The sequence below is a fragment of the Vidua macroura genome, chromosome 4, assembly GCF_024509145.1.
Source record: "Vidua macroura isolate BioBank_ID:100142 chromosome 4, ASM2450914v1, whole genome shotgun sequence".
Lineage (NCBI taxonomy): Eukaryota > Metazoa > Chordata > Aves > Passeriformes > Viduidae > Vidua > Vidua macroura.
In genome coordinates, this window is record NC_071574.1 from 73103533 (window position 1) to 73112967 (window position 9435).

At 56.2% G+C, this 9435-nt stretch overlaps 2 long non-coding RNA genes across 2 annotated transcripts; one reads left to right on the top strand and one right to left on the bottom strand.

The window, feature by feature from the left end:
- Positions 1 to 573: 573 nt before the first annotated feature.
- On the bottom strand, positions 574 to 2699 carry LOC128806872 (uncharacterized). The gene is made up of 2 exons (XR_008436964.1): positions 1195 to 2699; positions 574 to 841 (listed from the first exon to the last, which is right to left on the bottom strand). It is a non-coding gene; the product is annotated as an uncharacterized LOC128806872 (long non-coding RNA).
- A 719-nt stretch (positions 2700 to 3418) lies between these two features.
- LOC128806871 (uncharacterized) lies at positions 3419 to 6426 on the top strand. Its single transcript, XR_008436963.1, has 3 exons — positions 3419 to 3492; positions 3812 to 3858; positions 5479 to 6426. It is a non-coding gene; the product is annotated as an uncharacterized LOC128806871 (long non-coding RNA).
- Positions 6427 to 9435: the final 3009 nt, after the last annotated feature.

Genomic DNA, 9435 nt, shown 5'->3' on the forward strand with positions numbered 1-9435 from the left:
GGAGAGGACACAGCCCCATGGCACTGCCTCGTGTGATGCCCCATGGCTTGGACACCTCCTGGGGGGACACAGCCCCGTGTCCTCCCTTGAAAGGACAGAGCCCCATGGCTTGGACACCTCCGTGAATGACAGAACTCCATGGCAGTCCCCGTGTTGTACCCAAGAGAGGACACAGCCCCATGGCACTGCCTCCTGTGGTGCCCCATGGCTTGGACACCTCCTTGGGGAACACAGCCCCGTGTCCTCCCCTGAGAGGACACAGCCCCACGGCTTGGACACCTCTGGGAATGACACAGCCCCATGGCACTGCCTCGTGTGATGCCCCATGCCTTGGACACCCCCTTAGGGGACACAGCCCCGTGGCACAGTCCCCGTGTCCTCCCCCATGACAGGACACAGCCCCACGGCAGTGACACCCTTGTGACATCCCAGCACACCCATCCTGTGTCCCTGCCCCGAGCAGAGGCAGCCCCTGCTCCTCCGGCCCCATCCCGTCCCTCAGCCCCATAAACGATGAAAAAAGGTGACTGCGGTCCCGAAGTGCATGGAAAACCCCGCTGTGAAAAGCCGGTGTCCATAAAGGAGACAGAGGAGTCCCGCAGCTTTATTCGGATAAAGGGAGAGGTCACCCGGCACAGCCCGCGGGGTTTTCTCTCTCGAGGTTTCGGGGGGCACGGGCTCCCTTTTATCCCAAACTCTTCCTTTCCCCGTTGCTGAGGAAGGTGCAGCCTTCCCCAGCCGCCTGCTCCCTATCCCCCCTCGAACCTGGCATTTTACCCCAAAGTTCGGAAACTCCCGCTCGCGCAGCCCCGTCTGTTTCAGGAGCCAGCATGTCCGGGCTCTGCGACAAACCCTTGAAATTAACTCCAAAGCTTGAAATTAACCCCGGAGTTCAGGAGCTCTGTTTCGGGAGTCTGTCCGGGCTCTGCGACAAACCCTTATTAATTTCAAATTAACTTATTTAACCCTATTATTTAACCCTTATTAATTTCAAACCCTTATTAATTTCAAGCTTTGAAATTAACTCCAAAGCTTGAAATTAACCCCGGAGTTCAGGAGCTCCCACTTGTCTGTTTCGGGAGTGCCCGGGCTCTGTGACAAACCCTTGAAATTAACTCCGAAGTTTGAAATTAACCCCGGAGTTCAGGAGCTCCCACTTGTCTGTTTCGGGAGTGCCCGGGCTCTGTGACAAACCTGCTGCCCAAGGTCGCTAGAGACATTAAGCCCCATCTCAAAGCCGCTCCCAGCCATGGTGTCCCCCCGGAATTGTTTGCCAGGACATGAGCACACCTCTTCCCCGGCAGAGGGAAGCTCCTTCCTGCAGACACCGCTCCGCCCTTCAGCTGGCTCCTGGCGGCTGCGGTGCATCCCCGTGAGCTGCGGGAGCCAAGGACACGGCGGATCTTCCTCCAAAAACAGCGGCAGGATGTCCTGCAGGAACGCCCCTGGGTGCCAAGGTCTCCTGGCTGCAGCTGGTTGTTCCTGTTATCAGTTTTTTGGGGAAAACAGCGCCGCAATGTCCCGTTCCCACCACACCTTATCAGGTGCTGTCCTTGCACGGGAATGCCACAGCGGGATGGAGAGCAGGAATCCCGGACTGTGACACCGCCGAGGTGTGATTGTGACACCGCCTGCCTTTGCTTGTGTTGTTTCACCTTCGGAGACAGAAATCAAACTCTCCAGTCGTGTGAGCACGCCCGGGCCTCCCTCAGCGCTGCTTGTGCAGGTGGAACGCTGCTGGTTTCAATAACGTGCAGTCGTGGAATGGGAGGGCTTGGAAGGGACCCCAACGATCATCTGGCTCCAACCTGCCTGCCAAGGGCAGGGACAGCTCCACTGTCACTTAATGGAATGAAAGGGGATAAAAGAACTCCCCGGAATGAGGCTCCAGGACTGGAACGACACAGGCGGAGCAAGGAGAGCCTGGTGAAAGCTCAGAGTCATTAAGGTTGGAAAAGACCTTTAGGAACACGGAGTCCAAGCATTCCCCAGCCCTGCCACCACTCACTGTGTCCCCAAATGCCACATCCACAGGGCTTTGAAATCCCTCTGGGGATGGGGACTCCACCCCTGCCCTTCCCATGAGGAATTTCCCCAGTGCCCACCCCGAGGCTCCCCTGAGGCCGTTCCCTCTCCTCCTGTCCCTGTTCCCTGTTCCCAGCCCGACCCCCCGGCTGTCCCCTCCTGGCAGGAGCTGTGCAGAGCCACAAGGTCCCCCCTGAGCCTCCTTTGCTCCAGGCTGAGCCCCTTCCCAGCTCCCTCAGGAACTCTCCAGCCCCTTCCCAGCTCCCTCAGGAACTCTCCAACCCCTTCCCAGCTCCCTCAGGAATTCTCCAGCCCCTTCCCAGCTCCCTCAGGAATTCTCCAGCCCCTTCCCAGCTCCCTCAGGAATTCTCCAGCCCCTTCCCAGCTCCCTCAGCCGCTCCTCAGCACACTGGTGCTCCCTCAGTTCACGTGGAGCTCACCAACCCTCCCCACCACGGTGTCACTTTGGATGTGACACCAGGGAGGAAATGTGCCCTCTGCCAGTGTCCCCCACCTCTGGTGATGCAGAAGCTTTCCTAGAACCAAGAATCGAAGAGATACATCAGCAGTGGAAAGAATGGGGGTGTAAATCACAGGGTGGATCCCGATCTGGGGCTGGATCGGGAACTGTTCCCAAGGAAGCACTGAAGAGCCTTGACAGCTCCTCTGGAGACCCCGCAGGCAGCACAGGGACAGTCCCAGGGAAGGAGAGCTGGAGCTCGGGCTGGAGCTCCCAGCAGTGTCCCCTGGCAGTGCAGGGACAATCCCAGGGAAGGAGGGCTGGAGCTCCCAGCAGTGTCCCTGGCAGCACAGGGACAATCCCAGGGAAGGAGGGCTGGAGCTCCCAGCAGTGTCCCTGGCAGCATGGGGACACTGGGAAGGAGGGCTGGAGCTCCCAGCAGTGTCCCTGGCAGCATGGGGACACAGGGAAGGAGGGCTGGAGCTCCCAGCAGTGTCCCTGGCAGCATGGGGACACAGGGAAGGAGGGCTGGAGCTCCCAGCAGTGTCCCTGGCAGCACGGGGACAATCCCTGCAGGAATTCCCCCTGCGAGGAGCAGCCCAGCGGTGACGGAACCGCTCTGGAGCTCAGCCCTGGTGGGAGCTGCCCGCAGCCAAGGGAATCCATGCCATGGAATTCCCATAGGAACCCAATCCCAGCGGCTCCGCGGTGACATCTGGGGGATTGTTATCAATGACTGTTATCAGTGAAACGAGCGCGGTTTGTGCTGCAGGCAGCGGCTCTCCCTGGGATCGTTCAGCTTTAAACAAACAGCCGGGAGGGAGCGGTGCTGACGATCCGCGATGGGTTTAATCACAGGATGGGACCCACCAGGACCAGGTCCAGCCCCAAGGGCTCGCCCGTGTTCTCTCAAATGAGGCTCTCAGGAACTGGATCTGCTGCGAGGGGGCTGCTCAGCCCAGGAGATTGTGGTACAAAGGGCTTGAGCACAATTTAAATTCACAGAGGTGGGAATTTAAAATCACTGAATGGTTAGGTATGGAAGACCTAAAATCCCACCCAGTGCCACCCCTGCCATGGCAGGGACACCTCCCACTGTCCCAGGTGGATCCAAGCCCCAATGTCCAACCTGGCCTTGGGCACTGCCAGGGATGCAGGGGCAGCCACAGCTGCTCTGGGAATTCCAGCCCAGCATCTCCCCACCCTCCCAGCCAGGAATTCCTTGCCAAGATCCCACCTAAATCTCTCCTCTTTTAGCTTAAAACCATTTCCCTTGTCCTACCACTATCTGCCTGTATAAAAAGTTGCTCTCTCTGATTTTTATAGCACTGGAATGCTGCAGTAAGTTTTTCCTGGATCCTTCTCCTCTCCGAGTGAACATCCCCATCTTTCCCAGCCTGGCTCCAGGGCAGAGGTGTTCTGATGTTCAGATGTTTTGTTCTAACCCTCAAAACATCTTTGGGTTCCTCCTCTGGCCTGGTTTCAGCAGCTCCCTGTCCCCCCCAGGGCTGGGGCAGCTGTGCAGGTGGGGTCTCACCTGGGCAGGCCAGAGGGACAGAATCCCCTCCCTCAACCCCTGGTGCTGCTGAGGATGAGCCCAGGATGGGATTAGCAAGGAACAGAAATCAAATGGTCCCCAAAACCAAAGCCCAAAGGGAACCCCATCCATCTGCTCCTCCCTGACGTGGTGTGGCCACCAACAGCCAGCCCTGCTGGCCACAGCACCACCCGAGCCACCAGCCCTGCTGGCCACAGCACCACCCGAGCCCACCAGCCCTGCTGGCCACGTCACCCCGAGCCACCAGCCCTGCTGGCCACAGCACCACCCTGAGCCACCAGCCCTGCTGGCCACAGCATCACCCTGAGCCACCAGCCCTGCTGGCCACGTCACCCCGAGCCACCAGCCCTGCTGGCCACAGCGTCACCTCGAGCCACCAGCCCTGCTGGCCACAGCGTCACCTCGAGCCACCAGCCCTGCTGGCCACAGCACCACCCTGAGCCACCAGCCCTGCTGGCCACAGCGTCACCCCGAGCCACCAGCCCTGCTGGCCACAGCGTCACCCTGAGCCACCAGCCCTGCTGGCCACGTCACCCTGAGCCACCAGCCCTGCTGGCCACAGCGTCACCCTGAGCCACCAGCCCTGCTGGCCACAGCGTCACCCCAAGCCACCAGCCCTGCTGGCCACAGCGTCACCCCAAGCCACCAGCCCTGCTGGCCACAGCGTCACCCCAAGCCACCAGCCCTGCTGGCCACAGCACCACCCTGAGCCACCAGCCCTGCTGGCCACGTCACCCTGAGCCACCAGCCCTGCTGGCCACAGCGTCACCCCGAGCCACCAGCCCTGCTGGCCACAGCGTCACCCCGAGCCACCAGCCCTGCTGGCCACTGCGTCACCCTGAGCCACCAGCCCTGCTGGCCACAGCGTCACCCTGAGCCACCAGCCCTGCTGGCCACAGCGTCACCCCAGCCCCATGTCCGGCTGATTCCCCACCACCACCTCCAGCTCTGCTCAGGATAAAATGTTCCATTCTGTAAGAAAAGCTCCACTCTTTGTCCCCAGGCTCCAGCATTTGTCACCTTCACATGAATATTCATTGCTGGCGGCTGCCTGGGATTTGTCCTCATTTATTTGCTGCCACACAAACTTTGTCCCGTTTCAGAGCCTGTCCACAAGAAGTTGATTTATTTATTTCTTCTCCCCAGTCACTGCCATAACCGTGCTGAATGGGTATTGTTGGAATTTATTAATCAAATCATCGGGCAAGGCCAACACGGGTGTAGCAAAGATGGCTCATAATCCTAAAAAATGAGATTGGCTTTGCCTGACAGATTCTATTGGCCTTAAACCCGCCTGGCTGCCATTAACCCTTCTACGTTCTCTTAATTTCCTCCTAATGAAGCTCCATATAATTGGGTTTTATGGAGCTGACAACAGCCTGGTAATGCTTTAAAATCTCCCTCTTTTCATTACTGACCTCGTGGTGTTTTCCAGGCCTCCAGAACTTCCCTAGTGGGCCAAAACTTCCTAACAAAATCAATGTGATGGCTCGGAGAGCTGGAGAAGCCTCGTGTGCAAGTTCCTTTCTGGTTCAACAATCAGCCTCTGTCCATGACTCCCAAAGCCAGGAGCAGCTGTCTCGAATCCCTGGAGCAACACAATTATCAGAATTTATTTCCTTTTTTTTTTTTGTCTTTAACTGCACAACCTCTTGCTTGTTGTGTTTATTTGGGGGTTTCTTTTTGTGCTGTGGTTTAGTCAACTCCTGCAACATCTCCTGCCTGTTCTCCTTCCTTTTCCCCTTCTCCCTGCAGGATTTTCCAGGTGGCTCCGTGCTCTCCTCCCCTCCATCCAGCAGTGACAGGCGGGCACGAGGCCAAGCCAGGCTTAAATCTGCTTTCTCCAGTGCCATTCAGGAAAACATTTCCCAGTGGAATCGCGGGTTTAGCCACAAATCCGGGAATTAACAGTGCAAAGAAAGGCTCAAACAAGGCCAGACGGTGTTCACCTGGAAAACCCCTCCTGCAGGGACACTCAGGGAATCTCCTTCTGGGATGTGGGCTGGAGCCCTGGAGCTGCTTCCCGGCTCCTCCATCCCCAGCTCGTCCTGCTCTCCCTGCTGCCCTCGCCAGCCCCCAGCTCCCAGCCAGGCTGGGCACGCCCGGGCTCGCTTTCCCTCCCTCCCAGAGCACGTGGAAGAAGAGGTTTCACAGCCACTTCCGTGAGCCAGAGAGGAGTTTGATAGGAGGATCAAACCCCTGAAAGAATTTCCTACCAAGGTCATTGACAGAAACCCAGAAAGAAGGAAGGACAAATAAGAGAAACCTGCAGCTGCCTAATCCAACGAGCACTTTGTTTGTCTTTCCTGACCAATGAGTAAAGTGTAAAGTTACGAGCTTTGTAAGAATGTATAAAGAGCATGCATGCTAGAATAAAAACAGCTGGAAGCCTTCTGAAAATGGAGCGTGCTGCTTTGTATCGGCTTTGTCACAACTACGACGGGAGCAGGCAGACCCCGGGACGCGGTGACAGCCCCGGCACCGCTCCCGTTTGCTCTGGGGGAGCAGCGATTCCCCGGATTCCCTCTGCAGGGCTGACCTTCAGCACCCTGCGGGCAATCCCAGGGAATAGAACACACCCCTGCTCCCGCAGAGCCGCCCGCGGCTCGTCCCTCCCTGCCTCCCCCCGCCGCACGCCGCGCTTCGCCCAGCGCTGCCCATGGACCGCGATCCCGGCCCGGCCTGCGGGAATCCCGCGGCTTGGCCGCCCTTTGCCGGGAGAAGGGAAGGGAAGGGAAGGGAAGGGAAGGGAAGGGAAGGGAAGGGAAGGGAAGGGAAGGGAAGGGAAGGGAAGGGAAGGGAAGGGAAGGGAAGGGAAGGGAAGGGAAGGGAAGGGAAGGGAAGGGAAGGGAAGGGAAGGGAAGGGAAGGGAAGGGAAGGGAAGGGAGGGAAGGGAAGGGAAGGGAAGGGAAGGGAAGGGAAGGGAAGGGAAGGGAAGGGAAGGGAAGGGAAGGGAAGGGAAGGGAAGGGAAGGGAAGGGAAGGGAAGGGAAGGGAAGGGAAGGGAAGGGAAGGGAAGGGAAGGGAAGGAAAGGAAAGGAAAGGAAAGGAAAGGAAAGGAAAGGAAAGGAAAGGAAAGGAAAGGAAAGGAAAGGAAAGGAAAGGAAAGGAAAGGAAAGGAAAGGAAAGGAAAGGAAAGGAAAGGAAAGGAAAGGAAAGGAAAGGAAAGGAAAGGAAAGGAAAGGAGTGGCACGGCTCCCCCAGCGCCGCCTGTCACCCGCGTGGCACCCGCAGCAGCCAGGCCGGAATTCCAGAGCGGGATTCACGGGGATTCCACCCCGCAGGTGCCCTCGTCCCTGCGCTTTGTTGGCCTCACATGGATTCATCCATATAACCACAAAACATTCCAGTCTTCCAAATATTTCCATCTTCCACAAGGTATTTCTGCAGGATTTTCCAGCCACAGCACTCAGTGGTTAAAATCCTGCTCTGTGTTACATTTAAGGACTGAAATCAATTTTTAACCCTAATATTCCAAATATTTCCATCTTCCACAAGATATTTCTGCAGGATTTTCCAGCCACAGCACTCAGTGGTTAAAATCCTGCTCTGTGTTATATTTATGGACTGAAATCAATTTTTAACCCTAATATTCCAAATATTTCCATCTTCCACAAGATATTTCTGCAGGATTTTCCAGCCACAGCACTCAGTGGTTAAAATCCTGCTCTGTGTTATATTTATGGACTGAAATCAATTTTTAACCCTAATATTTTTGTAGGAAATCAAATCCTTCTTTGGGACACACCTGGATGCTCCGAATGACACCTTCTGTTTCCTCGTGGATTTTATTCCACTTTTTCATCTGGCTGCAGGAAATTATTATCTGGGCAGACTGAAGATGGATTTCAGCTGTGGAGTTCTGGCTTCAACCTTCACAGAATTCACAGAATTCACAGAACTCACAGAACTCACAGAACTCACAGAATTCACAGAATTCACAGAACTCACAGAATTCCCAGAACTCACAGAACTCACAGAACTCACAGAATTCACAGAATTCACAGAACTCACAGAATTCCCAGAACTCACAGAACTCACAGAACTCACAGAATTCACAGAATTCACAGAACTCACAGAATTCACAGAATTCACAGAACTCACAGAATTCCCAGAACTCACAGAACTCACAGAACTCACAGAACTCACAGAACTCACAGAACTCACAGAACTCACAGAATTCACAGAATTCACAGAACTCACAGAATTCCCAGAACTCACAGAACTCGCAGAACTCACAGAATTCACAGAACTCACAGAATTCACAGAACTCACAAAATTCACAGAACTCACAGAATTTACAGAATTCACAGAATTCACAGAACTCACAGAATTCACAGAATTCACAGAATTCACAGAACTCACAGAACTCACAGAATTCACAGAACGACGAGGTTGGAAGAATCAAGATCAACGAGTCCAACCCATGCCCTGACACCTTGACTAAAACCAACCCTTGTGAAGGATTTTCCAAATCTGAGTTTCTGCTTTCATTAAATGCAGCTCGGGGATCTCTGGTGGAAATTTGGGCTGAAGATCTTTTGCCAAGCTGTGCTGGGGTCTCTAAGTGCTCCCAAATCCCACAGGAATGGCTTAGCTCCATCGAGGCAGGATCTGAAGACCTCAGAGGTGAAATCCCACTCGAGGGCTGTTCCGTCTGGGAATTCTGTGCTTGGGCTGCAGGATGGCAAAGGAGGGGCCACAGTTTATGAGGAGGAGGGAGATCCCCCCCTCTCACCCCGAAATGAGAGATTTCCTCCCTGCAGGCTCCTCCTCTCAGCACAGCTGCAGGAGAGGGGATCCTGCTGTGCCTCCCAGCCCAGCCCGTTCTCCATCCTGCCACAAATCCAGCGGGATTCAGCGGGAGGCAGGATGGCCCGAGCCGGGCTGTCCTCGGGAGGTGCCACAATGAGCTCTGGGGACAGACACCGGGGTCCCACAGCTGGGGTGGCCTTGGGGCAACGCAGCCAACGGGGAGCTCAGGAGAGAGGCAACAGCCACCCCTCCTGCAGCGCTGGGAGCCACGGCCACGGTGACAAGTGACAGGGCCACCTCGGGAGTCACAGCAATGGTGACAAGTGACAGGGCCACCTTGGGAGCCATGGCCATGGTGACAAGTGACAGGGCCACCTCGGGAGTCACAGCAATGGTGACAAGTGACAGGGCCACCTTGGGAGCCACGGCCACAGTGACAAGTGACAGGGCCACCTCGGGAGTCACAGCAATGGTGACAAGTGACAGGGCCACCTTGGGAGCCACGGCCACGGTGACAAGTGACAGGGCCACCTCGGGAGCCACGGCCACGGTGACAAGTGACAGGGCCACCTCGGGAGTCACAGCAATGGTGACAAGTGACAGGGCCACCTCGGGAGCCACGGACACGGTGACAAGTG